The sequence below is a fragment of the Carlito syrichta genome, unplaced genomic scaffold (genome assembly GCF_000164805.1).
Source record: "Carlito syrichta isolate Samal-C Ts95f unplaced genomic scaffold, Tarsius_syrichta-2.0.1 Scaffold303360, whole genome shotgun sequence".
In the NCBI taxonomy this organism is placed as follows: Eukaryota; Metazoa; Chordata; class Mammalia; order Primates; family Tarsiidae; genus Carlito; species Carlito syrichta.
In genome coordinates, this window is record NW_007247456.1 from 753,479 (window position 1) to 772,769 (window position 19,291).

Here is a 19,291-nt window from a genome sequence, read left to right on the forward strand (position 1 = left end):
TTCTGCATACACTTGATTTTTCAGATCATAACAACAATATGGTGAAAATGACTTGGAGGTGTGTTTTGAAAAACCTAGGTGAATAAATGTTTCTTGATTCTACATATCTGTAGCAGATTAAGGAGTGTGTTCTTACAAGAGAATCTGTAAGGGACCTGTTTTGCTTACTCAAGGATCTTATTTGTTAATGCAATGGTAAGGTAAAAGCAAAAGAACCAGGTGTAAATAGAAACAACCTTAGTCACTACGGGTTGTTGGAATATTCAATGGTGAATGTTGGGGGTGTCTGGTTCCCTCTGCCACAGTGAATCTTGGCATCATTTGCCTGGCTGTTTCGACATTTTGTAGACCTAGCACATTTGGAAAGGCTACTGAGGGATACTCCATACTCAAGTGCTCTCTCTTCTCCCATAAGCCCCTTCCAGAGCCTTCACAATGTGTGACGATGGGAAGCCTGGACACACTCATCAGAAGGTAGGAAGAAGCAGTGTCTTGAAAGTTCTATAGCTTTCCAATGAGGAGTGTCACTTTAAAGCTGTGTTTATCTTTCCATGCCTCAGCTAACCCCACAGGAAATTCTTAGCTCAGGACAGGAAACTCAGAGCACCCAAAAGGATGACTACAGCAGCGCAGGGCTATTTATGTTTGCCTCTTCCATACTCCTCTGTGCCATCCTCTAGGAGGCCCAGGCTGTTCTGGGGCTCCAAGGAGGCCTGCATATTCCATCACTCCCTAGGAAACCATGGGTATGACAGAAATGAGCTCTGGGATCAATTATGTTGGTCAAACTTTACAGGCAAGGGGTGAGCCAGAAGTGTTGTGGCTTAGGAACGACTTGCTGAAAAAAGACTTGATGTTCCCAAGTGGAACCCAGTGGACCCATGGGAGGTGACCTCGGCTCTCAGCTGTCTGGTTGACCAGTCAGAGTGCTAGGCCTCAGAAGCTAGGACACACCTTCCGTTCCAGTTGACTCACTTGAGTGGCAAATTCTTTTCTCCCTCACAATCCTCTCATCTTCAAAGGGAATTCATTAAGCCCCACCATGCCATTGGCGCTTGGCCAGGTGTTGTACTGGCCCATTAGGTGGACACAGGCCATAGCCCCAGGAAGCATGCCAAATGAGGTGGAGGAGGGTGACAACTGAGACCTATTGACATCCCCTGAGATGATTCTGCAGCACTTTCTATAAATCCTCCATCTGTTTCAAACTGTTTGTGTGGGGCCCTCTACACATGCTGTGTTTTCACCTATCCCCTTGCTTTAGTTCATTCTGTTCCCTTGGCTTGGAATGCTCTTCCACGCTCTCTGCCAATACACTCAAATGCCCACTTCTGGGAAGAGCCTTCACCAACAGCCTCAGACAGAATTAGCCATTCTGAATTCTGTGTATTCTCACAGTGCTCTGTACCATTAACATACAAATCTGTGCTGGAACAATTTACTTATTATTATAAATCTGTCTCCCTAACGGACCCTGAATTCCTTGAAGACATATTCTGTGGCTATCCATTCTTTTTTCTCTGGCAAGAGTTTGGTAGGTGCTCAGTAAAAGTATGCTGAGTTAAATGTGGCAAAGGACACAGATCATGATTTTATCTGATTTTACTTTGTGATATAACTGGAAGCAGGTCATGTCTGTCTGAGTTTTAGTTTCCTTTTCTGAAAAATGGGTTAGGGGAAAGGATATAGTAGAAAAATGACCTCAAAGAGGTTTTCTGGTTATACTGTTTATGATTTAAAAATTCCAGTCTCCTAATGGAAAACTGAGAGTTCATCATAACTCTTGATAGACCAAGATGATGTTTTCATTTACATGTGTTAAAGAGCCCAGTGTCTCCTTCTCACCTCTAGTCTGTCTTCTCAAACAAACAAACAAACAAACAAACAAAAAAGCCCACATGTATCACTTAGTAGTTTGCAGAGTCTCTGATTAAAGTGTCAAGAAGTCTGTGGGATTGATTGATTGCAGGAAGTATGTAAATTTTATCTTCCTTGAGGAGTACAATTGTTGGTATAATTGATTCTTTTAAAGAAGCTTCTGATTGTATTTTCTGGTGACTTTTGTCAGCATGGGCATATGTGGAAAAGGGACTTGAATAGCAGTGCATGTCACCCCAGTGTCTCTCTTCTCACCACGATGCAGGCCTCACTGCATGCCGCACCCAGTTGTTTCTGTTCCATGAGACTCATGCTTTTCCTATGCTATCTCTCTCCCCTTGAATTACAGGTTTGGAATTTCCTGCATGAAGAGGACTGAATCCCCCTCACATTCTTAGAGCATATTTTCAAGGTGCTAATAACACCCAACTATGATCTTAGAATGTCATAACCACTCTACAAGATGAGACAGGACAAAGGCTATTTTTTACCTATTTTGTATTTGGAAGCAAGACTCAGGGAGGTAAAGTGACTTACATGTGGTCACATGACTAAAAAGTTCTGCTGAGCCTGGCCTAATAGGATGCAATGTTCTTAATTTCACTGACTCCTTTAAACATTGTTTAGGTTGTCACTTTATTGACTGGCTGCACTTTGACCTCTTGCCTGATGAAACCGGAGGCAGGTAAATTCTATCAGAAGGAAAAAAGGGACTCTAACCCACTATTGATTTTGTGGGACGGAGTGACTGCATTCATTAGTGAAAGGGGGAAGTCAGATGAGTGAAAACTGTCCATTTGGTAGTTTCTATAATTAGCATCTCACAATGCCAGTAAATGAGCTGCTGAAGCCTGAAGGAGGGCCTCCTTTGGAAAGCTCAAGAGGATTCCAAGTTGTTGGGCACTGTGGGGGTATGTCAGGAGTACAGAGTAATGATGTTTCCTCTTTTGACTCTACCAAGATAGCTAAGAGGGAGCACAATATATAGTGCACCTCTGAGGCTCAGTTTTTGTATCTACAAAATGGAGGTAATAAATCCTCCCCAGCTGACTTCAGAGGCTGGTTGTGAGGGCCACACATTGTGATGGAGGTGGTAGTGCTCTAGAATTGCAGAGTGCTGGGTGCAAATAAGGGAGCATCATTTTACTCTTGTTATTCTACTTTCTTTTTTTTTTTTTGATTTGGAGTCTTACTCTGTTGCCCAGACTGGAGTGCAGTGGCCGCTCCCAGCCACCACAGCCTCGACCTGCTGGGCTCCGGCGATCCTTCCGCTTCAGCCTTCCGAGTAGCCGGAATTACAGGCGTGTACTACCACGCCCGGCTAATTTTTGGGTTTTATTGTAGAGATGAGGTCTCGCCTGCCCAGGCGGGTCTTGAACCCGCGGGCTCAGGCAATCCACTCACCTCAGCCTCCCAAAGGTGCGGGATTACAGGCTGAGCCACCGAGCCCGGCCTTATTCTACTTTCATAACTGTGAATGTCTTAGCAAAGGGAAGTAAGCCCAGCCCAGTACTCTATTCTGACAATTGGTGCCAAGTAACATTTTGCAAGAATACGTGTCTTTAAAATATAAATAACGTAGTTTCTGCCTTAACCTACTCATCAGAACACTGGAGAAGATTAAGATGGATAATGAATCTAAGAGCATTTTTAAATGATAAAAACAGCAATTACTGTGACATATTCTTTTTTCTCCAAGGTTAAGGATATCCCTTAATAACCTGAAAGGAATTTATTCAAAACCTTATGATGATATTTTTGCCATGGCCATGCCTTGTCTTGGGAATAAGGTGTTCTACCTGGCTGAGAAGTAGAGACTCATCTGCTCAGGTTTTGTTCCTCATACCATTTTGATGCTCTTTTTCAATCAATGACTATAGCTTTCTATAATAATCTATACACTTCTGGCTCCTTGGCTGTCACTACTAGTCCCTAAGGATAAATTCCCTTTTCAAAGAGAGTTTTTTTGTTTTGTTTTGTTTTGTTTTCTCTCTTATGCCTGGGGGAAAATAGTTATTCTCATAGATTGTAAAAAAACAAAACAACAACAAAAAAAACTTCCTCTGGAGTCTTAAAAATATTTAAAGTAAATAGGGCCCAACTTAATGTCAGGTGAAAACATACATAATTTTTTACTACCAGAGAGAAGTAGAGGCAGTTTTCAATATAGGACATATACCAAAGAGGTTACTTTGTAAATCATAAATCAAAGTTATAAAAATGGCAAGAAATCACATGTGTTGAGTTGTAAGATTTAGTATAGTTATTGCAATTGAGTATGAAATACATCTGAGTTTCCTGGCAGACAGGACAAAAAAGTAAACATTATGACTTACATACTTTTCTTTTTCTGATTGAAGAGAGACAGAAAATTAACTTTCTGGTATTAATTTTGCAAAGGAATATATCACTGAGAAACTTAATGCAGGAAAGTTCTTATATTTCCATCTTGTTCCTTTTTTGTACTCCAGGAACAAATTAACTACTGACTAACTTTCCTCACCTGGATATTCCAGAATCATCTCAAACTGTGCGTAATCCAAACTCCATTAATTAACTTCATTCTGAAAGTGGTTCGCTCCCTTGTGTTCATTATCTCTGTTAAAACGGCATGTATACAAAGCTGCCCTGCCAGAAAATTTCAGATTATTTAGGTGACTCTGCCCCAGCCTCCCCCTCACATTCACTTTGTCCTAGAGATATTGTCTCTTTGATTTCTTGGAAACCCTTCCTTTCCTCCCCACCCCCAACACCCCTGCTTCAGTTCTGGGCCCCATCATCTCTCACTTAGACCATTGCAATGGCTTCTTGCCTTCTTGTTATTTCCACTTGTTCTCTACATTACCTCTCTAGAAACTAATCTGTAAAAAATGCAAACCTAATCTTTCTGAACATCTTCCAAAGTCTGCCAATTGCTTCTAGGTGAAATCTAGACCCATGGCCTTGCAGTTGAGGAGTTTCGCCTGCATTGTTTCCAGCCTGACCTGCAGCCACACCCCCCACAGATTCTCTGTTCCGGTAACAACAGTCTACGTGTTCCCCCAGCAATATCATCGCCTCTTGTGCTGCCATGCTTTGCACAGGCCACGACTTCTGCCTAGAAATCTCTCCTTCTTTGCAAGCAAATCTGCTGCCTTCCTGTTCTGGGAAGCTTCCTGATCCTCTTCCAACAGCCACCATGGTTAGGCTTTCCCTCCTTTGTATGCCCCGATACTTTTAAGTTTCAGGCATACTTATCACATGATGTTGTCACCATTTGCTTAGTTTCTGACTCATGCAAGAGTATGAACGCCATTTTATTTTATTTTAGTTATGGGGTACCTGTGAGGATTTACTACGTAAGTAAATTGTGTGCAGGTAAAGTCTGGACTTCTAGTGGGCTCTCCCTCTCCCTGATGATGGTCTCACTGGTGGTACCCAATGTATTGCCATGTGACCCCTCCCTTTTACCTTCCTCCCTCCCTAGCAGTGTCTAGCATCTGCAGATTCCACCCTTGTGCTAATGCATGTGACCAGTGATCAGGACCTGCTTATGTGTGAGAACATATGGTATTCAGTTCATTTCTGTGATAGTTCACTTTGTATGATGATCACCATCTGCATCTATGTTGCTGCAAAGGCCATTATTTTGTTCTTCTTTATAGCTGTGTAATATTATTTCAAGTATATGTACCACATTTTCTTTATCCAGTCCACTTTTGATGGGCCCCATGTTTTTGCTATTTTGAATAGTGCCACAATGAAACATATGTGTACAGATGTCTTTTTGGTAGAGCAATTTATGTTCCTTTGGGTATATTCCCAGAAGTGGGATTGCTAGATTGTAAGGAAGTTCAATTTTTAGTTCTTTGAGAAAATGCCACACTGCTTTCCACAAAGGCTGAACTAGCTTACAGTCCCACCAACGGTGTAGAAGTGATCTCTTTTCTCCACAGTCATGCCAACACCTATTTTGTTTTGTTTTTTGACTCTTTAATGATAGTCATCCTTACTAGTATTAGGTAGTATCTCATTGTAGTCTTGATTTGCATTTATCTGATGATTTAATGATACTGAGCATTTTTTGGCTACTTAAATATCCAAGGCTATTAATTTCTTAAAGACTGAAATGGAATCTTGGCCAAGTGTGGTGGCTCATTCCTGTAATTCCAGCATTTGGGAAGACCAGCACTTGAGCCCAGGAGTACAAGACCAACCTGGGCAACATAACAAGACCTCATCCCTACAAAAAAAAAAATAGTTGATGTGGTGGCATGTGCCTGTAGTCTCAGCTACTCAGCAAGCTGAGGTGGAATGATTGCCTGAGCTCAGAATGTCAAGGCTGTGTTGAGCTATAATCATGCCACTGCACTCCAGCCTGAGTGACAGAGTGAGACCCTTACTTAAAAAAAAAGGAAAAAGAAAGAAGTAATACCTCACTCTTTCTAGATTTTCACCTATATTTATGGGTCTAACATAGTTGGAGCCTGGTAATTGTTTATTAACAAATAGGTGGATGAAAGCTGGAACTCTGTTTTACTCGGGACAATAAGGTCGAGATTAGGATGTGTTGATTAAGTGGTACAGACCTTAGGTGTTGTGTTGATCAACAGATCAACAGAATGCTTCCTTTAGGATATTTGAAGGAGTGGGTAGATAGACACTGCTTCTGACAAATCTCTCTGAAATCATCTCTCTGTGCTGGCCTTGGCTAGGAGCTGGGTGGCAGGCAGGAGATGGTTTCACTGTTTGCAGAAGCCTGAGTGGTTGCATTCTGTGTGCCCAACCCAGGCACAGCTGTATATTTTGACCATCCTGTGTGGTGTGTGGTTGGGTGGATAGGAACAGTGATATGGTACTAAAGGAAGAAAGAAACCTGACCAGAAAGTGGATTATAAAGGTGTCTCCCTGCACAGCTAGGATTTCCCTCAAGAAATGTTGCTTTCTATCAAGTACCTGGCAGAGAATCAATAGAGACTTCTTCCCTTGTTCCGCTCCATCAAGTTTCACATCATACAAAGTTTTGTGGTCAGATTCTGCTTGCAACTGAATTAGGGGCACTTGTTTAAAATGCAGATTCCCCAGGTTCCCCCAACGGACTCAAAGCAGGGCACAGTGGCACTCACCTGTTATCCCAACTACTCAGGAGGCTAAAGTGGGAGGATCATTTGAGCCCAGGAGTTTAAGGCTGCAGTGAGCTATGATCGTGCCACTTTACTCTAGCATGGGCAATAAAGAAAGAACCTTTCTCAAAAAAAGAAAAAAGAAAGAAAGAAAGAAAAGAAAGACGCTGAGGCTCAGAAAAAGCAGGTGACTTGTACAAGTTCACACAGATGGGATTGCTAACACCGCTCTAAGATTCTTGGCCTCCATTTTTATGCTGTGTTCTGTTCTTCCTTGCTTACCGATGTCTTAGGTCATCAGACTTGAGAGTTAAGAAACATTACGTAGGATGCTAGAATAATTTTCATTTCTGAATTATACAAAGAGCAGACTCTGGGGCTGTATGTTACAACCCGAGTCTCATTTGTCAAGAAGACTTCCATAGTTCATTATACCAAACTGAGCCTTGGGAAGAACTTCCAGGGTTGTGCAGGCTTGCACCTCACATGAGAGCCAGTGTGGACATCTTTTCCTCACTCCATGATTATTGTGTCACATTGATAGCTTGAATGTGGAAGTATCCTGCCATGGTGCAAGCATTTACCATGGAAATCGGCAAAACCTATAATTCAGGACTTTCTCACCATTATAGGACAGTTAAACATTTTCCATCACAACACTGCTTATAGCTGACAGTGATTGGCACAAACCAGAGTTCAAGAGTTCTCCTCTGTCACCTGCCTGGGACTATCTTCAGTGTTAGTTTTGCCTCTAACCACAAGTCATACCCCAGTGCCATTCCTTAAATGGGAAACACCTTCCATCTGAGCTTGCAAATCAGATCAATGGGTTTCTACTAATAGTCGCTTGCTTGTGTATAGTTTGCAAAGTGTTTTCACATCCCTCATTGCTTCTGAGCTTGGCATAATCCATGGGGCAGATGTCATATGTCCTTGGTAGAAAGGAAGAGCCTGGAGGTCCAGGAGGTGATATGATCATTCTCAGGGTCATAGGCCTAGCAAGAAGCAGACAGGGACTTGAGTTGGGTCTTCAGCCTCCTTGTTCTGTCCTTCTTTCCCTTGTACCAGCCGCCTCCTTCACCTAGGACATTTGAAGTACCTGGAGGTCAAGCTGCTGTCTGGGGTATACAGAAGAGTTGCCTAGCAGCAGCCAAGAGTGTAACATTGACCTTGGGCCTCCGCAGAAAGGACAGATGCGCTAGCTTGGGAGTATCCACACTAGGCCGCTAGTACCACTTTACTGATCTGATGCAAGGGAAGAAGTGCACTTTCATTCCCCTTTTGTCCTCAGACCTCACTTTGTTTCTCTGGAAAAACTTTATGGGGACCTTGTGTCTTTGGGTCCTGTGGAATGTACTGCCCTCAGTAGAAGTTTGGAGACTCCTGAATGACACAGCATTAATGCCCTGCTTTCCCTCTTACACAATCCCCAGTCTCACTACTGCCCGGTGATGGAATTATTGATGGTAAGCATTTCACAACACATTTTCAAAACATGCCAAAGGTTAAGAATGAGTAGCTCATGGACAGTCACATTTATTTCTGCCTTGGTCCCTCTACCATATTTTGGTGAAGTTGTCTAATAGAAGTCATTGAAGAAACTGAGGCAAAAGTAAACTCTGTCTAATCCTGGTTAGCAGGATTACTAAGTGACTTGAAAAAATAACTCTTGATCTTCTATTTAGTGATCCAACTTCTAAATCCCTTTGGCTTTTAATACCAAGTCTCTTGAACAGTATACAGTGGGAGATAAAAATTTCAGTGTTCGTTTTCATCCAACTTGTCTCAGAGTACCAGAAAGGTACTCAGCTTAGGAAAAAAGCTTACATGATGTCTAGGGAACTTCACTGCTCTAAGTGCCTGTGATTCTATGTTAGTACTTTAGAACGTGAATGTGATCCCTGATTCAGGCTTTTAGATAATTACTCATCTGTCTGCCTGAGGCCAAGAAGAGCTCTCTGTGGGGAAGTGGGGAAGAATGCCTTAAAGTACACTAGCAGGGAGCTTTCTGGACCAGGTGGTAAAGGATCTGGGCTAACTCTCGACTTTGCTACCTACAATTTGAATATTCTGACAAGTTGTTAAACCTGTTCACACCTCAGGTTCTTAACCTGTAAAATGAAGACAATAACAAGGTATGCGAACTATTACGGTAAAAACTTTAATGGATGGACAAACCTAAACAAGTTTCCACATGGGCTAGTCGAAAGTTTTGGGACAAAAGAATATCACGGTGATAACTCTAAAATTTGTAATATGCATGTTTTTGTTTTCTATACTTTTCTCAAAAATAATCCAATTTGCAGAATTAAAGCTTCTGAATGCCTTACCTAGAATAATCATGGGACTGGAAGTTTCTTAGCAGTTCTCTTGTAGGCTTTTATACTTTAAATATCCTGAAATGCCCTTTCACTTTAATGTAAAATAATCAAAGAAATAAGAATTGTGATGAAGTCTAGGTAATTCATGGCATCTGCCTCTCCTTCACTCAACAGCACGGCCTTTCCCATATCTCTACCTGTAGATTTGCCCTCTCCAAGCTGGGGCAGGCAGGGCTGCTCCCCTCCCTCCTGACTGGAGGGTGAGCCAGTAAAAAAGGAAGCAAATTCAGTTATGTAAAGCACATTCTGGGTGAGGAAAGGCAAGCATGTGTTTCTGCTTGACTGAAATTGCTTTTTTCCCCACCAGTTTGTCCTCTCGTGGGGGCATGTCAGACATTAGAGAGACCTTGGCAATCACGGCTCCCACCTCTTCATTTTACAAATGAGCAATGAACACTCAGAGCAGAGAAGTGGCTTCCCCAGGGTCACACAGCCAGCTTGTGACAGAGTCAGGATGCAAGCACCATCTCTTGACTTCTCCGTTGCACCAGACGTTGAGGGAACACAGAGAACCTAAAAGAAGAAAGAAAATAAATAGATCCTTTGGGAATATCTTGGGCTTCTGGTTTTCAAGGACAATTTTATGATAAGTAGCAATGATGCCTCAAAAGCTCTGGTAGCTAGCTTGAATGAACTTATGTAATAAACATTTATCACAGAACATGTGTCATCAAACACCTGCCAGATCCGAGCGTTGGCACCAAAGCTGCTTTCATTGTCAAAGAAAAGAGGGGGAAAAGGAACTTGGCTGAACAAAGCTGGCAGACGTTTATACTAGAAAATTCAGAGGTAATTTCTAGAGGAACAGAAACACATTTGCAAAGTCTTTTAAATTTTATTTAAATGTGATTGGATAAATCGAGTAGTTAAAGAAGTGAAGAATACTGAAGTCCAATTGGTATCTAAGATCTCTTTCAAGCCCTGTCTTTTCTGTCTTCCCTGGTCACAGATTCCTAAAAGCCTCCAGACGGACAGACCCAGAGAATGCCCAGAGCAATGTCTGAAGTACTAATCTCCATTTAGTCTCCCATAGAAACACATCCCAAAGCACTCTCTACTCTCACAGGAATCTCATGTCATTAGTAGAACACGACCAGAGTCAAAGATACATGGACTATTTGTCAGTAAGACAGAAACAAAGAGGATTCTTTAGCCTGGATTAGAGGTCAACCTACATCAACATGATGGGACAGTTGCCAAATATGTGGCCACTTCTCTTTGGCTAGCCACATATTTTTGAACTGCAAGATTTGTTTATTATTTACTCATTTAATGGTTATTACTGGGAAAGCAGAATACCTGTTGTACTTGCAGGTATAACAAGCTCTTTGAACCTCATTTTCCTCACCCATAATATACTCTTCACCATCTGCCTTGCAGACCTCACCTACTTGTTGAGAGCATTAAATGAACGACATGTAGAAGTGCTTTGTAAACTCTAAAGCCTGCCAGGAGTGTGCGGAATTGTTGCTACTCTTCTGTATTCAACAGTGTGCTAAGCAACAGCAGCTTTCAAAGGAAATGTCAGAGATAGTCCCTACCCTTCAGGAACTTACAACCCAATGTTGGGAAACCAAGGCACACCCCTCTCCCCCGGCTCCCAACCCCGAAAACAGATATATAACACCTCAGGGCTGTGAAGTACTTATTACTTAAATGATAATCAAAGACCCTGAGCAGCTCTAGGAATGCAGAGAAGGGGGAGATAATGGATGGAGTGGAGAAGTCAGGGAATGCTTCCTGGAGGAGGGGAGGCTCAGGTCAGGTGATGAAGTAGACAGAGAAGGTGAAGAAAGTCTTTGTGGGTACAGCACAACTGAAGCAACTGGTCAACAGCTTACTCAGGGACTTTGGGTAGACCCATAGACTTGGAGTTAGAATTTCCAGTCAGGCTTGAAATTATGGATTTAAGAATTGAGGAGAGTTGTAAGCAAGGGAGAGACAGAACAGTTTTTAGACAAATGATAGGTGATGATGAAATGATAATTTGTGGGGACTGTGTAAAGAATGATCTTGTGGAGAGATTCAGGAGGGAAGAGGGCTGCTGCAGGCCTCTGGCTTGAGATGATGTGGCTCTAGACCAGACCAATGGAGATGGAGAAAGAATGACACGTAAGTGAAAGATAGTTCTATTTGTAGGGGGACGGCAAGTCATATTATTAACCCTTCCTTTACTTTGGTGACTAAACTTTGGGATTTGAGTTAAATTGGGCAAGGAGGGGCAAACAAGTATGGATTCTCTTTATATAAACATTGGAAGATTCTTAAAAATCCCAAATGGGTGAACAATGTCTATTTGTCTATCTATTAAAAAAAATGTGAAGCTGCTGACTGAGCCACGGTATCAGAGCTGGACAGGATCATAAAGGTCACCCGCTTTCACATGAAGCCAACATAATAATTTTTTGCTGCAACATCCCCAGCAGAAGGGGTCATCCACCCTCTTTCTGAATCTCTCTAATGACGAGCATTCACTGCTGATTGAGCAAGAAATTCCCCATGTTGGATGTGTCTGTAGCCCCACACATTTTTCAATTTTTCACTTTTGTGAATTTTCCTGATTGGCTCCCATGGTCATATAGAACACTCCACACTGACTCTCCTTACATGTTCATGATACATTTAGTTGAACATACAAAGTCTGCTTCCACCTCATCATGTGCCTTGATACATTACCTTTTTAATTGAATAAGTGCCATGAGACCTTCTCGATTCTATCTTTACCTATCACTTGACCCAAAGACAAGAAAGTTGGATCCTGAATTTCAAAGAGGAAGAAAGAAAAAAGAAAGAAAGGAAGGAAGGAAAGGAGGAGGGAGGGAGGGAGGGAAGGAAAGGAAGGAAGGAAGGAAGGAAGAAAGAAAGAAGAAGGAAAGAGGGAAGGAAGGAAGGAAAGGAAGGAAGGAAGGAAGGAAGGAAGAAAGAAAGAAAAGAAAGAAAGAAAGAAAGAAAGAAAGAAAGAAAGAAAGAAAGAAAGAAAGAGAGAGAGAGAGAGAGAAAGAGAGAAAGAAAGAAAATAAAAGACTTTAAGGATCCTTATTTAATTCAACCGGGGAAGTTGTTTTTGCTCTTGCCCAAAATCAGGTCCCCTGAAACCTGTGAAATAGGCATTTTCATCTCTTTCCTTTTCCAACTGATCAGTAGATATCTTTCCAGGGATTTGGTGTCAGAAATCAAATCCAATGAGTGGGAAGTTTGACAAGATTCAGAATAGTCTTGCCAAATAGTACAGCGGGGGTGGGGTGGGGTGAAGTCAGGTCAGTTCAAGGGGGCAGCAAAAAATAAAGTTCATAATAGAAATACTATTTATTTGGAGTAGGAAAGGGCTTCAGCCAATAGTGCCTGATAGTAAGAAAACATAGAAACAAAAGTAATAATAATAATAAACAACCAGGAAAACACTGAAACAATATTTTTGGTAGGTAACATTGAAACAAAGGAACTTATTTTATGAAATAAGTGTTCTAATATTTGCAAAAATAAGCCTAAAATGCTGCCACTGAGCAAGCAAAATTACCACGAAACTAGAGAAAAAAATCATAAAAAGTGAAATCATTCTAGTATTTTTGCAATGTCTTAATTGAGATAGAAGATCTGTATAAATACACTATTGCCCAAGTGTTGTCTTTTATTATTGCCTGAACAAGTTATAGTTCCATGTTTGTTTCAGACTATGCTGTAGAAAATCTTAAACACTCACCTTAGAGGTTTAGAGTAGGAAGAACAGTCTTTAGCAGGAACATAGAAAATGTTCCTTCACATCAAAACAAACAGGCAAACAAACAGAAACAGGTCATTTTTCTCTTTTTGGCACCGTGTAGGGCCATATGCTTCCAGAGATGAGAATTTAAAAATAGCCTGTCACACAGCTCACATTGTAGCCCTGGGACACGGTGGGGATGGGAAGGATTGCCTCACACTTAATAATAGTGGCACTTCAAATGTATGCCAATTGCTCTTCAGAGTAACCAAAAGTACTTTTCAGTTAATATTATTTAATAATAGAATCTTCCTGATACCCTTATAAGTTGAATAGCAGGTGGTACGATTCTTCCCACTTTACAGAGAAGACGATTGAGGTATCCAAAGGAAAAGTTACTCACTGAGGATTACAGAGTGATTCAGGGATTAGTCCTGTGCTGTTATAAGCACACTGGGCTGCCAACCGCAGCAATATCCTGGTCCTGTGAGAACCTGGGTTCAAAGGATGTTGCACAAAAAAGAGAGAACGTTGCTTCCCATTGCCTCTGTTTTGAAATGCACTGCTGTTCATTTTAAGCATTTCATCAGTTTCTAATTTTAAGGCAAATTGTTTATAAGCCATGGTGACCTATATTTGTTGACATTTGAAATCAATCTCACTCTAGCAAATGCCTTAAATTTGCATTTGGTGCCACTTTACAGAGTCATAATAACAATGTAATTTTTCACATCTCCCTAACACTTGAAAATGGTTCTACATTCACCATCTCATTCGATCTGTGTAAGAAGCTGTTATTTAGGCCAGACTGGAGCTATAACAAGAGCAAACAGAAGCTCAAAGTATGAGAAAACTTTCTCATCTGGTAAGACCCACAGAAACTGACCAAAACCCAGGTCTTCTCTCTGCACGTCTGGGGTGTTTTTCTGCCAGCCACACTGCCTCCTAGGTGTCAGTCACGTGCTGCGGCTTGGCTGCAGAGTGTGCTCAGGAACGACCCTTCTACCCAGTTTGGTGCCCAGCACTCAAGTTCCTAATTGGTTGCATAACCCTGAAGGGGGATCTCTAGATGTGGCAGAAACCAGGTGAAGTCAATAATGAGCTCTCTTTGTAGAGGGAAGAAAAACTCTTGGCATACTGATGGATCCAGGCAGACAGTTTGGATTTATGTGGAGCCCAGTGACATTGTGTTCCTGACTAGCCTTAGCTCTTATTCCAACCTTAACTCCCTCTACTCTATTCCACCGTCACTCTCCTTCCAAGACCCCAAATTCCCATGCTGCTTTCCCCTTTATTATGTCTGGCAAAGCTGCACTCCTGGTGAAATATAATTATCCTCTCACTCCTCCTTCACTTGCACCTAAACAGCAGAATGATTAGAGCACTGCAGACCATGCTATTCAGTTCTCTTTAAACTTGTGATCACAAACCTCAAATGATCCCTGCCAGAGGGCTCTACAGCACTTCTAGAAAATTCACATTTTAATCTCTGGATTAACTCTCTCACATCTTTGTCTCTCTCCTTAAATATCCACTGTGCTCCACCCTTTTCATTCCCCCGGACTATAATCTTTCTTTCTTGCTATCAGAGGAGAATTATTTCATCTTTTCACCACAGACTCCTCAACCCACCTTTATCTGTACCCACATATGTTGCCTCCCTCTCATTACAGTGGGAGAAGTGTCATGGGTTCTAAGGTTAACCCTTCCATCTGTCCTCTGGATCCTATCTTTTTTTCTTTTTTCCATACTTCCTTCCTGCGATGCTAATTTCTGATGTTCTGTTACATCTATCCCATCAGCATATAAATATGCTTTTATAACACCCCCCCAAAAGACACTCTCCCTTGGCCCTACTTATCTCTCTAGCTACCACACCATTTATTTGATGCCTTCACCAAAAAACCTTACAAAATACTGCATGTTCTCACTCCTAAGCAGGCCCTGATCACTGGTCACATGAGCACAAGGGTGAGGACAACAGAAGCTGGACACTGCAAAAGGAGGGAGGAAGAGAGGATAAGGGGCACACAACTACACACTGGGTATCTGGTCCTATTAGGGGGAGAGAGAGCCCACTAGAAGCCTGAATCTCACCTGCATGCAATTTACTTCTGTAGTAAATTTTCACATGTACCCTACAACTCAAATAAAATAAAATAACAAAAAACCTTAAAAAGTGAGATCCAAGCCGGGCTCGATGGCTCAGCCTGTAATCCTGCGCCTTTGGGAGGCTGAGGTGAGTGGATTGCCTGAGCCCGCAGGTTCGAGACCCGCCTAGGCAGCGAGGCCTCATCTCTACAATAAATCAAAAAATCAGCCGGGCGTGGTAGCGCGCCTGTAATTCCGGCTACTGGGAAGGCTGAGGCGGAAGGATCGCTGGAGCCCAGCAGGTCGAGGCAGCAGTGGCCGGGAGCGGCCACTGCACTCCAGTCTGGGCGACAGAGTGAGACTCCAACTCAAAAAAAAAAAAAAATTAAAAGAAAATTTTTTTAAAAAGTGAGATCCACATTTCCTATCTTCACTTCTTTAGCACCAATTTTCTTCTGACCCTATCACTCCACTTGAACAAGATCATCAATGACCTACATGTTTCCGAAGCCAGTGTGTACTCAACTAACTGGACTATTCAGCAGAATTTGACAGGATCGGTCCTTTATACTTCAACACCTTTCTCTATGTTTCTGTGATCACATTCACCTGGTTTGCCCTTACCTTTCTGTCTCCTTGTCTGACTTTTTCTCCTCAACATCAAATTTTGGAGTGCTCTGGGGTTCTTGTCTCCCTCCCGTTTATACTCTTCCTAGATGAATTTATTATTGAGTCCCATGTCTTTAAAATACCATTTATATGCAGATAACCTCAAATCTATCTCGAACTGGCTTCTCCCTTGAGCTTTAGACTAGACTTGATAACTCTATTGTATATGTAAGAGGAATTTCACACAAACTGTGACCTAAACCAAACTATTGAATTATTCCTTCCCCACCCCAAATTCCTCTTCCCTAAATCTTTCCTATCCCAGTAAGTGGTAACTGGTCTGCTAGCTATTTGGTCAAGGCAAATAACTAAGGGTCATTCTCATTTGCTTTATTTTCCTGAAGCTCCATGTTTACTCCATCAACAAGTCCTGTTACCTTTAAATTACAATATATGTCAATTTCGATAGTTTATTACCGTCACCACTACTATCTTATTCCAAGCTACCACCATGTTCTTCTCCTGCCCACACTTTGCCTTCTGTAGTTTGCTTTTCATGCAGTGACCAGACTGATTTTCCTAAAGCCACAAGTTATAATGTCACCTCTTGGCTAAGCCCTCTCACCATGAGCTGTAAAACCCTGTATAAGTTGGCCCTGACTACCTGCCTTGCATCATCTTCCTCTACTCTCAGCCTCATCCTCAATGTTCACTGGACTTTATCTTCCTCAATCTTGCCAATGTTTCTGATCTGAAGACTTTTCACTTACCTTTCCCTCCATTTGTATGTTCTTTTTCCAGCTCTACAATGGCTGCTTTATCTTGTCATTCAGGTCTCAGTACAAATGTCATTCCCTTAGAGCAGATTCACTTGACCAATGTTGCTAATATATCTCTCTCTAGGACTCCCTCACAGGAGAAGTGTTTTCATTGAGTTGAATTCTAATGAATTGTACCCTCAACTTTTATAGCGAATCAATATAAAAATTGAAATTGAAATTTGTTCCTACATTGTTTCTTGTGGTTTCTAAGGACATTATTTGCTATGTCACTCAGTGACCTTTACAATAAAGCCCTATATGAGAAATTCTTTTAGGTTTAAGTGTTAGAAAACTTTGCTTCCTCTTAGGAATTGATACTGATACAACTGATTTTGCTTTTTTGGGGGGGCTTTGCCAACTTGAAGTTCAAAGCCAAAATTACAGCTGATTAATTGCAATGGTGTAAGACTATATGACTTGGTTGTCTGTCTAGACAGCACTGTCCAATAGAACTTTCAACAATCATGGCACTATTTTATATCTGCAATGACCAATAAATAGTCATTGGTCTTATCTGGCTATTGAACACTTAAATGTGGCCAATGAACCTGAGGAACATAATTTTAATTGTCTTTAATTTTAACTACTTTAAATTTAAATTTAAATAAGCACATGTGTCTGGAAGCTACCACATTAGACATATGCCTAGAGATCCTATGGCCTGTTTTTAAAATATTGAAGTTTATTTTTACGTACTCTTTATTACTCCTATAAGCTGCCTCAATCCTTTGTGGCTGAACATAGAAAAAAAAAAAAGAAAGGAAGAAAGCACATTTCTTTTCTTTTCTTTTCTTTTTTTGAGTTGGAGTCTCACTCTGTCGCCTAGGCTAGATTGTCGTGGCATGCTCATGGCCACCACAGCCTTGACCTGCCGGGCTTAGGCAATCCTTCTGCCTCAACCTTCCAAGTAACTGGAGCTTTTAGCATCTGAGATGCCAGATACACAACCGCTGAACCTATTTCCATGCCTTCTGTAGCTTGGTTCTTGGCTACCTGCCTGAAATGTGAGGCAAACCTTCAAGAAATCATCTCATTCAAGCTCATGTTTCAAGGTAGGGTCACTGAAAAACGAATTCAAGACAAGTAGGAATTGTCCTACCTTTAAAATGTCTCCTGGAAAGGAGAACCCACCTTAAATACTTAGGGATTTGAATGCTTTTAATAGAGAATTAAGGGTCATACCCTTTAGTATATGAATGCACAGAACTGAAATCAGAAGGCTTGGATTCTAATGCCAGTTCAGCTACTAACTAGCTGTGTGACTTTGATCAAGTCAATTTTCCCCTTTGTCGAGTGAGAGGATTAAACCTGATGACCTTTAATTTCTTGTTTAACACTAGTCATAATCACAGACAGCATTTATTAAGTACTTAGAATGTGCTGAGGTGCATTACCCTATTTAGTCCTCTGGAGATTGAGAATATTATTATTTCCATTTCAAAGACAGAAGAAACTGAGCTTTGGTGGTTTCCCATAACACACAGCTGGTAAATAGTGGAGTCTCTTTCTGAATCCCATGATCTGAATTTAGGATTCACTTTCTTACCTGTTCTGACCTCTCTAGAATTCTGTGCTTTTTCACAGTCCAGAACACCATTGTTCTTCTGGTCAGACAGGGAGTTATCTTAATCCTTTAGACAAAAACTTCCCAAATATGGGCCTCAAATGGGTCCATATATTGTCGCTTCAAGTCCTTGGAGTGGTCAGAAAAGGTATAGTGCAGCCAAATTAATGAGTTAGTTATCACCAGACAAGAGTGGCCTTGTTTATTTGTCCAGTATGCTCTACAAATAACATCACTTTCTAAGTATGCTGTGATATTAAAAATGCTGGGAAGTGTGTTGGCTCAGATGTATGTCATGACAGGTTTAGTGTAGACTTTTCACAAGTCTCGTCACACATATTTCACAAGGTCCTATCACAAAGGGATGGTTTAATCCACAAATCTCAATCATCACTTCTTGAAAGTGGGGTACCTCAATCTTCCCTGTGTTTCCAACACTTTAATCCCAGAAGCCGACCCTAAGCTAATCTTCAATACATAAATTATTTTGCTAATTGATAGAAAAGCATCTCGACGCTGGTTAGAATTCTGGAAATTGAGAGCCATGGAGGTTTTAACAATTTTAACTCCAATCCAAAGAGGGTAGAGAGTTTTCTCAAAGCTGATGTCAGAGTTGGAACTAAACCTCTGACCTCCCTCATGCTCAGTCAAGGGCTCTTTCCCCATCACCAGACTAGTAGTTAGGGTTATTTCCTAGGAAGGTGGACCAAAAAGCACAACACAAATGTCACATTGTCTCTGTAGATGTCAGGAACCATGAAGCACCAGTGGGCACCACCTCCCCTGACTATCAACGGCTGCAGGCCCAGGAGAATCCTCCAGCCTACTCTGAGCCACACACCCAGAGGCCACAGCCGCGTGCAGGAAAGTGAGAGGAAGTGGAAACGTGCGAGCAGAGAGCTCAAAGCAACGGGTTCACCACCGGAAAAAAAAATAAAAATAAACACACTCAGAAATAGTGTAACTGATATGCAAAGAAGATCAAAACAAGGGTTTTAAAATATCTCGGCTGCTTTGGAGGAGGTGGGGGCGGTAAATGAAGCGAGGTTCAAATGTGTTGGGGAGGGGGGTGAGTAGAAGAATGATTTCAGCAGCCTGCCCGCCGCAGGAGTCCTGGAGCCTGAGGGTAATTCAGATGAAAATGT

The 19,291-nt window shown here is 41.6% G+C and overlaps 1 long non-coding RNA gene across 1 annotated transcript; it reads left to right on the forward strand.

Moving 5' to 3' along the window:
* The first annotated feature begins 393 nt into the window (after positions 1-393).
* LOC110595678 lies at positions 394-19,071 on the forward strand. The gene is made up of 3 exons (XR_002481977.1): positions 394-474; positions 9,669-10,150; positions 18,891-19,071. It is a non-coding gene; the product is annotated as an uncharacterized LOC110595678 (long non-coding RNA).
* The last annotated feature ends 220 nt before the right edge of the window (positions 19,072-19,291 follow it).